This window comes from Anolis sagrei, chromosome 1, assembly GCF_037176765.1.
Source record: "Anolis sagrei isolate rAnoSag1 chromosome 1, rAnoSag1.mat, whole genome shotgun sequence".
NCBI classification, from domain to species: Eukaryota; Metazoa; Chordata; class Lepidosauria; order Squamata; family Dactyloidae; genus Anolis; species Anolis sagrei.
This window is the reverse complement of record NC_090021.1, coordinates 141,118,103-141,133,600: the sequence shown is the minus strand read 5'-3', so window position 1 is coordinate 141,133,600 and position 15,498 is coordinate 141,118,103.

The following is a 15,498-nucleotide window of genomic DNA, read 5'->3' as shown; positions in this document are numbered from 1 at the left end:
CATCAGGCAGAGTGAGGCAGTCGCTTCAGTTAGTAGACTCTGAGTGCCAGAAAAATGCATCAAATTCTTTGTTATTTGCCAAGGGAGGGGGAAGCTTTTCTAAGATTTGCTGCTAAAATGACTTAGCTTGCCATATATGCTATAAGTGGTGTGGGAGCACCCTTTGCAGTTTGCCTCAGGCACCAATATTATTTGGGTCTGCCTCTACAAAAAAAAATCGTATCAGGAGTGACTTGAGAAACTGCAGGAGCCCCCAGTGATGCAATGGGTTAAACATTGCCTTGACTATCTTGTATTAGTTATGTATTGGTTTAATGTTAACTTAACAATAGGAGTGCTATAGCATATCTATTTTATGTATATTATTGTTCTTTTCATACATGTAATTGTAGTACCAGAGACTTGTCTCCTGTTGATATATTAAGAAGAATTTATTACCTGAAGAAGGTGTTTTCATTACCAACACCAAAACAAGGAACTACACCCAGGATACCTTGTTGCAACCTGGTCACCATGTAGAACTCTTCCCTGACACAACCTTGGATGCTACAAATAGTCCTTTGAAACATCTACAAGTGACTCTTTAAATCATCAGACAGATCAGGCTATTATGTTTATCTACATGAATATGGACATTTATCCATTACAAAGAGAAGTTGTTCCTTTATATTGTGTATATAAGTAATAAACCTGTCATATGACATCATATTTGAAGTTTCAACAATAGCATAATGCTTTGTGTATCTTAGCAATAGATATCTGTTTTTTTTATATATTAAACCCTTGTGCTCACAGGACTGAAGACTGACAGGTCAGAAGTTAGAATCCAGGGAGAGCGCGGATGAGCTCCCTCTGTCAGCTCCAGTTCCCCATCCGTGTATCCCCTGGCCAAAGTCCTTGCAGATGGCCAATTCTCTCGCACCAGAAGTGACTTGCCTCAAATAAAGATCTACAAATGACATAAACACAGCCTTGCCCAATTTTCAGTCACAAGTCTTGCCATCACCATTTCATCTGAGTTCCCATCTTTGACCTACAAACAAAGGAACATGCAATGGCTTTAAACTCTGCCTTTGAGGCAGAAAAGGTAAAGCAGTAAAGGAGGGTATGGTCTACCTTGCTGTGCCTTTTAACCTAAAGTTACATAGCATCTAACAAGACCGAAGAGAAAGACTGTAGTTCTCCTTCAATTCTTTTTGATAAAATACCATGCATCATTGCTTTGGTCCATAATCCATTCTTCATTTTTCTCCCTGCTGTTTTTGCAATCGTTTGATTCATTGCACCATGTTTGTTTGGATTCCACAAAAGCAAAGGTGTACACATTTTGTAGCCAGATCATTTGTAACCTGCCTGTCTGTGTATGAACATAGTTTTAAGTATGTATTACAGAGGCGCCATTTATTCCACCGGGAAAAGTGTTCATTTACAATGACAAAGAATGGGGATTTTGCTTTGGATGTTCAGACTGTAAGGAACAACAAAAAATAAAGCGCCACAGTGACACATCATTCAAGACAAATGTGCTGTCTAGTTTTGAAACATTTCTTTAAAATGGAATTTGCTATGTTACTCATTACAAGATCTCCAAATAAAAATCCATGGGGAACTGAATTTGGATTCTCCACCCTCCAATGTTAGTCCCGTACTCCAACCAATGTACCGAATTATCCCTCCTAAATAGAACTGAAAGCAGGTAGCGACTTCATCCCACAAATGGAGTAAAGCAGGTGGAATTGTCTTCTTTACATAGCATTTCATGTCTTTATGGACAAATTGAACTATGCACTCTATATGAGTCGCCTAAGGGCTGAGAAAAGCGGTATATAAGTGAAGTAATTAAATAAATAAATAAATGCGTTTAAAATTTGTATACTGATGTATTTTATTATTGCTCAATGTTAATCATTTTAACTGTTTAATTTTTATTCTTAGTACTGGTTTTTACGAGCATTTAATTTTTGCCGGAATTGGAAGCCGCCTTGAGTTCCTCCGAGTGAGAAAGGTGGGGTTGAAATGAAGCAAATAAATAAATAAATAAATATAAAGAAGACAGAGAATTCACTCACCCCATCACACAAGATTGCCGCCTACCCTTTCTAGCTCAGCCATTTAAAGGATACCAGCATACTTTTAAAAAGAGGCATCCCCTGAAGCCCTGACACCAAAGGAGACAGGCATCCTTTCCTTTTTGAGACACCATTTTCCATATAATCGTTCCCTTGAAGCCCCTTTACCAAAGGAGACAGGCACACTTTAAAAAAAATTCTTTTAATGGGACCTACACTGTCTTTAAACCACTGATCGAAACAGAAGGAATATTAGCGGACCACCCTCATGAATACTCATACTAAAACATCACAAAGTAATCAGACAAATTCACTACTTTCTATCACAAGGAAAATACTCATTTTTAAGTGTTTCTTTGTGCAGGGAGTGGAATGGAGTCAATTTCTGCCTGTCTTTGAAATTCTCCCATTCCTATGAAGAGTCACATAAGCACCAGAAGCAGCCCTGCATCGTCTGATTGCCTCTGTAGGAATCTGTCTTTGAAGTGTATAGAAATGGGTAGAAATGGAGGAAAACTTCCATATAGTGATGTAGCAAGCCTACTCATTTTCTCTCTCTCTTTCTGCCACCTAACACTGTCATTCTTCCACACATTTTTTGTCTTACACCTCTTCTCTCCACCAAGGGTTGATGATGGAAAAATGGCAGATATCCCTTGCAAAGAAGTGAACTAATCACTTCCCTCCAAAATAAATCGGAGGGCCATATATGATAAAACTGAAGGCTGTAAGTGGATAAGGGATACAGTTGGACCACAGCTCCTCTAGAACACAGCTTCTTAAATTTTCCACTCAGAATCCCTTTTGGCTCAAGAAATTTTATTTGTGACTCTGGGTCTATAGGTATATAAAATAGATATACAGTAAATATTAAACATTTACTGATAGGAAATCAACATTTGTAAGGCTTGCTAAACAGGTTGATTTTCCTTTTCATAAAGTACAACCGAAGCATCTTCTGCAGAGTCCGCTGTAAACACAGCACAACAGATTCCTATAAATGTCTGAAACAGCCACTAATGACTGCATCACATGTATGAAGGGCAGCAGAGCAATTTGCCAGCCTCCGTGGTGAACAGCGAGGCAATCCCATCACCCTGCACCTGGCCTTGCCAGCAGCAACATTTTCCAATCACATGTGGGGAAGCATTGCCATGTGGTTCCCCCCACGCTGGCCCCATTGTTTTGAATAGAACACAGGAAACCTCACATGTTCTCGGCGCACCCCCGTTGAGTGATGGAGTCCTGCCAGAATAATAATTAATTAAACTTTATTTATAGTGAGCCTACACAGTCTGATGGGCAGTGTGGGGCTCCGGAGCTCAACTGAAGCAAAAGTATCCTGCAACACTGCCAAAGACTCATCTGATAAGGTTGTAGGTGATATTCAAAAAAAGTTTACTGTTGCCAATTTTTTCAGGACCCAACATTCATCTAAGAGGACATCGTTTGGGATCAGGACTCACAGTTTAAGAAGTAGCACTCTCTAAGATGTGGCTTAAGGCTTATTATGTTTGTTGTTGTTCATTCATTCAGTCACTTCCGACTCTTCGTGACCTCATGGACCAGCCCACACCAGAGCTCCCTTTTGGCCGTCACCACCCCCAGCTCCTTCAAGGTCAAGCCAGTCACTTCAAGCATACCATCCATCCATCTTGCCCTTGGTCGGCTCCTCTTCCTTTTTGCTTCCATTTTCCCCAGCATAATTGTCTTATTATAAAGCTATTATTATTATTATTATTATTATTATTATTATTATTATTTGAAACACAACAAGATGAGTCCACAGCAGACACTCTGCTGGCTGTTGAATTGGATCGGACACTTCCCCAAGTGTCTAGGACTGTGTGATGTATCAGCGAATAATGTGTACAGATCCCAGTAAGGTGGACTTCTGCAACTGGCAGATGGTAATTTTGTCAGCGCCAATTCATACTTTGTTTTTTAACATGATTGTGAGATCAGGAGTGTTGTGTTCCAAAACTCTGTCTGTCTGAATTCGGAAGTCACAGAGGAGTTTGGCAAATTATTATTATTATTGAGCTTATTATTATAAGACTTATTATGTACTTATTTTCTAAATGTTTCTTATTGTGTGTATGCTATAGCCTTTGCACTCTTCTAAAGTTCAGTCTGTCTGTGTGTTGATTGAAAATATGAGCAGTCTCTTTAAAGTCTGGGCTGTCCAAATCCATTCACCAAAGCCCAGTTCAAAATCATCACCCAGAGCTCTTGTTTCCCACCACCTAGGCCTTAGTCTGTCATGCTTGCCATGCCAAATGCACCCTGACACAAGTTATCACTATGTCCTCAAGCCGTCCCTGCAGTCCGGAAGCAAAGAAAGAGACAACAAACACAAGAGTTGGGATGTAATCTCATTAAGGAAAAGAAAGAGAGAATTTGTGACTAATTAAAAGCTGCCATTTATGCTGCATTTATCAAGAGGAGACTGATAACACTAATCTCTGCAAACAACATTGATCAAGTTGAAGAAATACAGAGGGACATGAATTCCAAAGTCTGAAATGAGAGCTGACACAGAAGGAGAAGAAATCAGTGATTGGACACAATTCAAGAGGTTAGAATGGTCAAGAGAGTTTACTGCCTTCTAGCATGCCTTCTTCTATTGCAAGATTTGCTTCACGTTGCAGCAGGAAAATTGCTTTGTATTTGAGATACATGTTATGTAACAACTACCAACTTCATGCACTTTAAGGTGGCTAATCCAATCAATCCGTTAGTATTTTTCAAAGGATATCAGTGGTTCAGTGGCCAATAATAGAATCATAGAATCTTTCAACTCATGGGCCATCCAGTCCAACCCCCTGCCAAGAAGCAGGAAAATTGCATTCAAAGCACCCCTGACAGATGGCCATCCAGCCTTTGTTTAAAAGCTTCCAAAGAAGGAACCTCCACCACACTCCAGGGCAGAGAGTTCCACTGCTGAATGACTCTCACAATCAGAAAGTTCTTCCTAATGTTCAGATGGAATCTCCTTTCTTGTAGTTTGAAGCCATGTATCTTCACATGTATCTCTGCTATACTCTTTTTAAATTTGACAGTTTAGCTGCAGACCTAATGGCTCCACCATTTGTGGACTGATTTTCTTTACCTTCCCCTTCTCTTAGGTTTTGGACTATTTTTTCTTTCCCCCGTTTTGCCATAAAACCTGGTGACGAGTCTGGGGGAACTCCAAAGTTCAAACCCTTTGGTTGTTTTTCATGAAAAACCAACATGTTATCTTTGTTTCAAAATAAACTGTTCTGTTTGTGGAGCTGTGAGGTACCACCCAATTTCTTCCAGGTTCGACTGCAGCAGATTAACAGGGCTCCCTCTCTGGAATGTGTCCTAAGGACTGTGATTACATTCCCTAATGGACTCCCAGTGAACTTACTTCTGTCACTGCAAAGGTCAGAGGGAAAATGAGTGGAATGCAAAACACACCAGTGGCCCACATTGTTGAGAAGGGAAGGACAGAAAGAGCTTGAAAAGAAAGAAAGAATCTCATTTCCTTTCAAGGCCACACTTCCTGCTGAAGCTGGCGGCTTGGATGCACAAAGAAGACAGAGGGCAAGACAAGCCAGTGTACTTTTAAAAGCAGTTGGTGCATCCCAAATGATCCGCTCCAAATATATGAGCTCTTTTTCAGCAGACGAAAGAAACAAAGGCCAATTGTGGGGGAACTGCAACTGGGGACATGAGGGGAGACATTTCTGCAACGAGAAGCAGAAGCAGCTTGGGGATGGTGGTGACTGGAGACAGAAGAGCTGCATCTCTCGTTTTGACAGCTGTCTTGGCTGCTCTTTTTTCATTCGGCAGGAGATGACTGCTTGGGTCTATGTTTCCCCCCTTGGGAACCCATCGAAGGCCGCTGCACAATGCTGTTTCATGCAAGAATGCTGTGCCGTGTGATGCAGGCAAGCAGATTTCTCACACTGCTGAGTACTGACTTTTTAACATACCGACTTCCAACTTACCAGTAAAGGACATCTTAGGGATGAGCAGCAATTCACCATTTAAATTATTGTCGCCCTCCTTTCCATGGTTCAACATTAGAAATGCCTTCGTTTTTTTCAAGTAAATTATCTAAATTCTTCTTGGTTCAGAGCAGACATTTCTCAAATGGTGCTCCGTGGAGCCTAAAGGCTCTGTGAAGCAGTCAAAGGCTCCTCAGGGACCCTGAAACCCCTGCTCTCCCCTGCCTATGAAGCACAAGGCCTAGGGAGCAGCCCGCTGCCACTATCACCACGGCCTTCAAGACTTCCCTTGCATGGCAGAATGGGGCAGGAATGGATGGCCCCTGGGGTTGCTCTTTTCGTTGTTTTTCTTATTACAAAAGCTGGGTGGCTATCTGTTGGAGTGCTTTGGCTGTGCTTTTTCTGCATGACAGAGAGGGGCTGGACTGGATGGCCTCTGGGGTCTTCCACTGAAATGCTGTTAAGTTTATGTTGGTTAAAATTGTCCTTCATTTTATACATTGTGTTGTTCATTCTTTCTTTTTTGCACTACAAATGAGATATGTGTAGTGTGAATAGGAATTTGTTCATTTTTTCCCCAGTTAGTTCACACAAACACTCTCCATCCATCTGCCACTGGCCTGGCCCACCTGTCAAATTTTAAAATGCAAGGCGGCCCCTGTGCCCAAAAGTTTCTTGGGGCTCCACAAGAAACGTTTCCTTCAAAAAGAGCTCCATGGCTTTAAAAGTTTGAGAACCCCTGATTTAGGGGATGGTGTGTCTTGAAGGACCACAGGACAAAAAATGCTCTCCGTCTAAGTTCTAACTGTCATTCTTCTGAAGAAGAGAACAGGAGACAGCATCTGCTGGACCTAATCGAGGCATCCACTGCCATACTCTTTTCCTTATGTCTTATTTATGACCTCATCACATGACAAAGTTTTAGCATCCTAGGACACTGCTACCCTAATTCAGCGACGGAGCCCCATGCTGCCCATCACACGATGTAGCTTCATTTCCAGTGGGGCTCCATTGCTCAACTGGGATGCCAGCATGGTAGGACATTGTGCTGTCAACATAGGAGTCTCCTCATGTATCATGTGGAATAATGGGGCTACCGCAGGGACAAGCCACATGGTGACGCTTCCCGAAGTGTGATGGGGAAGTGTCGCTGCTGGCCAGGTAGAGTGCAGAGTGCCAGGATTGCCCCACTGCCCTGCTGATTCACCACGGAGGCTGGAGAATCGGCATAGGGGAATTCATCAATCTGATGAGATCCTTAGAGTGCTACCCTGAGGGCAGGGAACTGTCAGCTTACTGATTTACCAGTCATTTAAGAATCCCTTTTGGCTGAAGGGTGTGGTATAAATGCACTAAATAAATAAATATTAACGTAAGAAGAGTCCCACTGGATTAGACATCATTCATCTGCTTTCTCTCATGTCATGGGAGACTGTGGGTTCATTTCATCTCTAGAATGCCTATGTCCGTGACCATAGCAAAGCATCATCCAAGGAACAGTTGACTCAGGAGGCATGTATTGAACAGATAGTGATAAAATAAAAAGCAGCTTGTTTTCCAGATATATGTCTTTCATCTTAGTCTACTACATTTATATTTACTTTGGGTGTAAAAAATTTCCCCTAAAAAAAAAAAAGAAGCTGGGTGGAGATAAATTAGGACAAGAGGTAGTCACTGATATTTCTGATCAATGCCTCTAAGTATGTATATTCACTCCCAAACATGCACCCTATTTATCTGGGAACTAGGTTCTATCCTTTTCTATTGGTGTATGAGTGGATCAATCTTAGATGCCGAAGGGGATGTTTATTCCCCGTAGCTGATGGATTTATTTCTTACACTGTGGTTTTCTCAGATACATGGTTCACCAATCCAATTTGCAAGTGAAACCCATATTCAGCCCACAATGGCCAACCAACAAACAAAGTGCACTGAATACACAGGTGAGGAAAATCACATACTAAACAGACATCTTTCACTGCAAACTAAAACAACAAAACTCACCACATATTATTGCCTACTTTGCATGTCTGTGACAGAATTTCCGGGTGTCTGATTTGTTCCCTGTGACTGTAAGCTTTGTGTTTGAGAGAGAAGAATAAAAGCAGGGGTTTATTTTTGTATTTGAGTTCTGTATCAAGCTGATAGATGCTGCATTTCCATGAAAGCATGGGGAAAGAATTCCCTGAAGTTAAATGGTCTTTAAAAAGACGCTTTTTGCAATTTTGTAAATAAAATAGACATTTAATTGTATGTGTAACATGTGAGTTGGATGTTGAGAAACAAGAAGGAAGTTCAACATAACCTCTACTTTCGGGCATTCTAAGTTCTAAAGAAGATAAGGGAGAATGAATAGATACAACACTGAAAAGGTAGCAAGCAAAAGCCCAGCTTTAAGCAGGTGAATAAGACAGTCCCTACCTTTAGGAAACCCTCCAGAGAGCAGCTATCTTCTAGATTGCAAAAGCTCCCTCCCAAACAGCAAGCTTAAAACTGAAATTAATCCTACTTATATTCTAGGTGAAAGACACCCTAATCATTCCACACTTCTCCAATAATTTCAACATGCTTAAAATCAATCCAAATATGTCATCATGGCCATGTGTGATGGTCTTCCAAGAGTAGAGTCTTGGCGGTGGGTCCATAAGTGACTACAGAAACCTATTCTGGATCCACATGGTCTTTTGAAGCAAGGACATACATTTTTGGATGGAAGGCAGTCCCGACAAGGGTTTTTCTTGAGGTGCCTTCTTCTTCTTGGCATGTTTCTCCCTTTCACCCTCTTCAAAATCCACAACACTATTGGGAACATCTGAACTCCAGTCCGAACAGTCCAGGTTTCCCAGTTCTCAGTGTTTATGCCACATTTTCTAAGGTAAGTTTGAAATCCATCTTTGCTGTCCATGGACCTTCCATTTTCTGTTCTTGAGCTGAGAGTAAAGGAGACAGTGATTGGACATTCAGACAACATGGCTTGTCTGGCGTAGTTGATGGTGGAGAATCATGGCTTCAGTGCTGGTGGTCTTTGCTTCTTCCAGAACACTGTCTTCTCAAGATATTCTTTGAAGGCAAATTTGATGGCATCATTCCAGAAGTTGAGAGTGATTTTTGTATATAGTCCATGTTTCACAGGCAGATAACAAAGTTGGAAGGACAATAGCTTTATAAACAAGTGTCTTGGTATCCCTAGAGATGTCCCAGTCTTCAAATGCTTTCTGCTTCATTTGAAAAAAATATTGCACTAATACGTAAGCTGTCTCTGATTTGTTTGGGGCTGGATTCCGCCTAGCAAATGATGAGTACTCAATTATTAAAAGAAAAAAATGATAAGTATTTTATTTTAAGTATAAAAATGAATAACCTTATACTTGACATTCAAAGTCATAGTCGTGTTAGTCTGGAACATCAATATACAAAGGAATCTTATAGTACCTTAGAGACTGGCTAATTGGGAGATTTAAGTTGGTAACATAAGCTAATGTAGACATGTGGTGTATCTACCTTGAAAAACTTCATACAGTTTGATACCATTTTAACTGCCATGGCTCAATGTTATGGAATTGTAGGAACTGTAGTTTTTAAAGGTCTTTAGCTTCTCTGTCTAGTAGTGCTGGTTCCAAACCACAAGTCCCAAGATTCAATCACACTGAGCCATGGCAATTAAAGTGATGCCAAAGTGCATAATAGATGCCAAATTATAATAGATGCTACCAACACTCCTTTCAAAGGTCTCTAAGGTACTACACGATCCCTATGTGTACCTGTACTTAGCAGACACAACATTTGTATTTTAAAAACTGTAAAATCTTTAATGTGGGATGGGTTTTTTGGTGTTTTCTGGTTATGTGTTTAATTTCCCCTTCCCATCTGAATACCCTCCAGACACTGCAGCCTTTCTGCTGATGTAGTGGGAGTGTGTCTCTGCCTCCAGGTGTAAGGTGATTGCTCTTTAAATCTCTTTGCATCCATTGGGCTAATGAGGGCTGCAATGCAGGTTGAGTCACAATGCTTACTTACTTGGATTATTTACTTCTACATATTCCATTTACCTTCAAAACATGTCAAATCACAACTTCAAACAAATTGCTAGAAGAGATTAAAATGGTATTAACTTGCTCCCCCAAAGAGTTTTTAAAAGGACGCAATCAGAAAATTAGAAGTAAAAGCCACAAACTCCAGGGATAGAGTGCAAATTATTGAATGCTCACAGCTCTATAGCTATTTGGAAACACGGGATCTCTTCCAAACTGTTAATTTCCTTGCCCATATTATAGTCTGGGCTTTCCTTTTGCTTCTATGGGAAAAAAAGACTTTGCAATAAGAGTGGAAGGTACATTTGTGTGAGTGAGAGCAATAGAGAGAAAAAGAAACTGAAAAGTGATTGCTGTCGGCATCTTCTCTTGTTTTAAATACTAGTGACGGTTCCAGGCTTTGCATGTGTTGGAGTAGCTGCTATTTTCATACACCAAAGTTTCCAAATGTCAGAGTTGGAGGCATTGTCCACAATTCAATAGAGTTGAACAGAATAAAATTTCATTAGCATATTAGAGCCTCTTAAACTTTTTTCATTCATGACCCATTTCTTTCTGAGAATTTTTTGTGGCTTCTTTCCTTCCAATAAATGTTTACGTAGCTCCAGGTATATAGAGGCCATATAAACATTTACTGGTAATAAATCAGCATTTGCGAGGGTTGGTTTTCAGCTGTACTACACAAAAAGCTGTGAAGTACAGCTGAAGCATTTTCTGCAGAGTCCACTGTAAACACTGCATGTTGTTGCTAACAGAGTCATGCAAACGTATAGGTGGTGTTCAAAAACTTCTCACTGTTGCCAATTTTTGTAACTCCAACACTGAGCTAAGGAGTCCTCATTTGGGGTCAGGACCTGTTGCACTCTTGCCTGGATTCACCTTTGCACCCAACACCACACAAAAGTCCAGTAGTACTAACTAAACTGTTTATTTAAGAAAGCACATATAAAAAAGCAAAAGACAAAAGTAACTATAAAAACAATGTCCAAAAAGCAATAGGAAAAAAGACTTTCAAAAGCCAATAGCCCAAACAGCAAAGTTCTGTTCAAAAATGACATGAAAACCAGAAATCAAAACATAAGCATAAATCCATAACCAGGAATACAGGAACATGAACATGAGCACAAGACTTTCCCAAAGATCCTAACCATAAACTTGAACATAAACTTGGAATGAAAATAAGACCCAAGGTGTACATGGTAATGCAGTGTTGCCTGTTCTAACCCTTTTAGTAAACAACATGGTAATTTAAGGTCCAGAAGCCATGAAGTCATGCCTCTGATATCTGTTGTGTTTCAAGGATTTCTCACTGATCTCTTTCCCTGATTTCTCATGAATTATCTGTGACCTCCGTAATCTGACTCCCTCTTCCCATAGATCAAGTCTCATACTCCTACTGACCGCAGGTGTTTTCCCTGGGAAAATATTTTTCTCTTCCAGGTCCTTATCTTCCATTGCCAAGGAATAACCAGGGGAAAGGTCCCCCTTGTCTTCTGACTCCAAAGCATCTCCATCTCCTCCCTCCTCTGTAGCCATTTCTATCTGACCAGACACATTCTTCCATACGGAATCATGATCCGAAATGCCCTCATTTCCCACATTGGAAAGCCCATCATCCCTCACAACCTCTGACTGAACAATCCTCTCATTTTCAGCCTCTGGCTGAATCACAACAGGACCCAAAGTTTAAAAAGCAATGATCTGTACTGTGAGTGTGCTAAACTCACAGTTGTATATTGGGGGGTAACGGTGATCAACTGACCGCACAATTACCATGAGGATGATATATACCCTTGCCATGCAATAGTTGGTAATGTCCAAGTCACCATTCACAAATTGACATACATAATCTGAATGCAACCTTCATAATTAGGATAAAATGCTTTTGCCAGTCTTCTAAAAAGTGTATTTTCTAGCATTGTGATATGTATGGTTGTGAGTGTCACCATATGCCAATGGATCCTAACCATTGTACCCACTCTATCTAAGTGACAACACAGCAGCTATGACACCTAACCATGCCCAATGTCATGAGGAACCCCTATAGCTGTGACTTAGGAAGATGTCCCTCTATGTTCATGAAGGGGGTGTCACACAGCAGGGTAAGAGGACACCCCATAAACCTGTTGTTTTCAAACTGTGCTCCTCCAGGTGTTTTGGACTTCAGCTCCCAGAAATCCCAGCTGCTTTACCAGTTATTAGGAATTGTGAGAGCTGAAATCCAAAACATCTGGAGAAGCACAGTCTAAGAAACTCTGCTATAAACTTTGGCCTTTGGCTTATTCTTCCTCACTTCAAACTATCATATTTAAACCTATGTCTTAATTACAGAAGTCTCCCACCTGCTGACTGCAGATTTTGAAGACACCTGATATATTTAAATTCATTGAAATAAATGTATTTTTTAAATCCCTAGATGTAAATTGTTCACTCAGGTCAAGTTTTAGATAACATGTTCAATGAGAGTGGGAGGTGTTTTGGACATACAGCAAAATATAACAAAATACAAAATACCCAAAGAATGTTACATTTATTGTCTGACCAAAATACATAATATGCATAAAATCTTTAGAAAATTCATTGGTTTCTTCATCAGGCAAAGATGTTAAAATCATATAAGTGAGAAAAAGTGAAGACATTAGAATCACAGGCCTGCCTTCTGTCTCAGATGTCATTCAGCTGTCAGTTAAATTGGTATTGAAGGATTTCAATGCAGGCAGAGGCCAGTCACTTCTTTGTCCATGTGAGGGCCAAGGACAAAGGACATTAAAATACAGGTAATAAAATTTCAGCTCAATTAGTAACAGAAAAGTAATTTACCTTGAGATCCAGCTATCCCTTTTTAGAGGTCTACGTTACATGCTATTAGAGCTACAACACTGACACTCTCACAAATCTGTATTATTATAAAAGATCTATGTGTGCTGGAGTCACATATACTCATACTGAGAGCATACATCAATCTGAAATCCAGATCTGCTCCCTTCCTTCCCCTCATGAATATGCCTGGCTTTCCCTGGGTTAGAAGCCATTCGTTCTGTTCTCACCCAGTGCTTTTTCTCTGGCACTCATCGCTCCTTTTCTTTCATGCTGCTCTCTCCTTTTCTCCAGGCTAGGACTCATTCATTGTGTACCAGCTTTGCTCCTTTACTTTCTGGCTGATTTTATCCCTCTCTGCTTCCTCCCCATGCTTCTTTAGGCTTTCCACCTCTTAATGTTCTTCTTGACCTTTCATAAAGGCTTTAGGAATCAGCTTCTTGCATTTACATTCTCTATTCGCACGACACAGTAAAATATCCCAAGTCATCAGTAAGTATTCCTGCTGTCTCATGCCATCACTAGCACATATTCCTCAGCATAATAAAAAGAGTAATTTAAATGTATTCTACCTGCAATCATTTCTTTGGAAAATGTGTTTTCTATCCCATAACCCATCACTCCTTTTGTTCCTCTCATCAGATGGGGTACTTTTTGGTGGCATGCAAGAAAACCACTGGCTCCCATCCCATGGCATACAGTTACTCCTGACAGGGCTCCATCACAAAAGTAAAGAGGAACCAGCATATGCCATCACAATGGATCAATGAAGGTGGCTGACACTTCCACCTGATGGATGAGGCCATGGGTAAGTCTGGCGATGTAGTGTTGTAGCTTGGTCAGATTCTGAGTGTTCAGAAGATGAGGAAGGGGGTGCTGGGATAAATTCGGATGGCCCAGAGGATGATAGAATTGGCATGGAGAGAGTTGTTTTGGAATCTCCTGGCAGTTCCCATGAGACTGGAGAAAGTGATATCAGTTCTCATGAGAATCTGCCAGAAGTGTAGGCTGAAGAAATGTGGGAGATAAATGTCCAGATCAAGGCGCTTGGAACACCGGAGGCAGAGTGTACAACAGACCCGCTTTCCCCCGTGGCTTAGAGATAAGGAGAAGAAAAGCAAGTGTGTGAGGAATGATGCCATGGGAGGGCTTGGGGCCTTTTAAGTGGGTTTCTGATGGTACTATCCCTTGTGAGAGCAATGTTGCAGTCAGGTGAACAGCTCTCGGTTCCTAGTCCTACATTTGTTTCTTCATGTATTCAAGTTTTTAAGTTTGTTCCTGTTTCCAGTTTCATGTGTGGCATAGGTTGTCTGCCTTGGATTCATGTTATCATGTTTATGGATATATCTGGGGATTGACTCTTTAGATTATATCTGAAATGATTTTGGAATCTTGGCCATCTTGGAAATAACTGAACTTTGATTCTCTTTTTTTGGATTTGCTTATGTTTATATATATTCATATCATAATAAACGTTCACTTACTGGATTACCTGGACAGAGTGTGGTTTGTGGTGAAAAATGCTCTAGTGCAACATGTGGAGCTTGGAGCGACGGGTTCCCCATGCCCTCCCTCCGGATTGGCACCAACGGATTCATCACAACCCATGATGATTCTGGCAGCTGGTATGATGAGGTCATTATACTGGGGACATTATTAGCAAATCCTCATTCTTTCCTAGCCATATTTGGCCATATTTTCTGGCTGATTTTATTGGCAGTGGGAATCTGTCCGCATATAACCCTCCACACCATATGTATAGTTTTGAAGAAGTATAGCAGCAGCAGCTCCTGGTTCTTCTCACCACAACCTCTAGTTTGCTCATTGTCCCTCCTTTTCATAACTTCACCCCTGTTTTTTCTCCCTGTCTTTCCTGGTATGATTAATCTTTCCCTCTTTTGAACAGGAAAGCTAAGCAAAAGAAAAGGGGAGACATTTCCTCCTTGATGCCCAGGGAGGAAGTTTCTATGAAGTGCAAGTGTGAGGATGTATACACACATTTCCTCCTTTTTTCTGTGGGAAATAAAGGGACGAGTAAGCTGAAGCAAACTTACTTTACGAACCCTGTGAAATCAAACTCCAGTGAAATTTTATGGAAAAGTATGCAAAGGAATTTTAAAACATCTAAATAAAAGGCATAACATCAGGCTAGTAAGGCATTGCACATCCTAGTTATCATGGTAGTTTGGAGGAAGAGGTGGGCAATTTCCACAGTGGGATGCTCACATAGGATGATCTGTATCCCTACTCCCTATTCTGAGAGAACAAATAGAATTGAAAGCGCATATGAAGGATTAAAGGCCATATGTTGTGAGAATAAAGGATTTTTTGTGAGAAGAAATGTGAATAGCTATATCCATTTAATATGAAATAACATATCAAAAAATGCTGAAGCATTTGCAACTGTGCGGGTATATAGCTGTTTGTGAATGCATCCATAATTAGTCTCTCTGTGTTGTCACATTCTGGTTCCCAAAGTTCAGGCAACCAGATTTCTGCTATTATGCAAATTATTTGTTCATTATACAAATTATGTAGTGCGTAGTGAAAGGATTGATCATCATGCACACACACTGCCAATTTCTCATTCAGAAGCACTTTCAA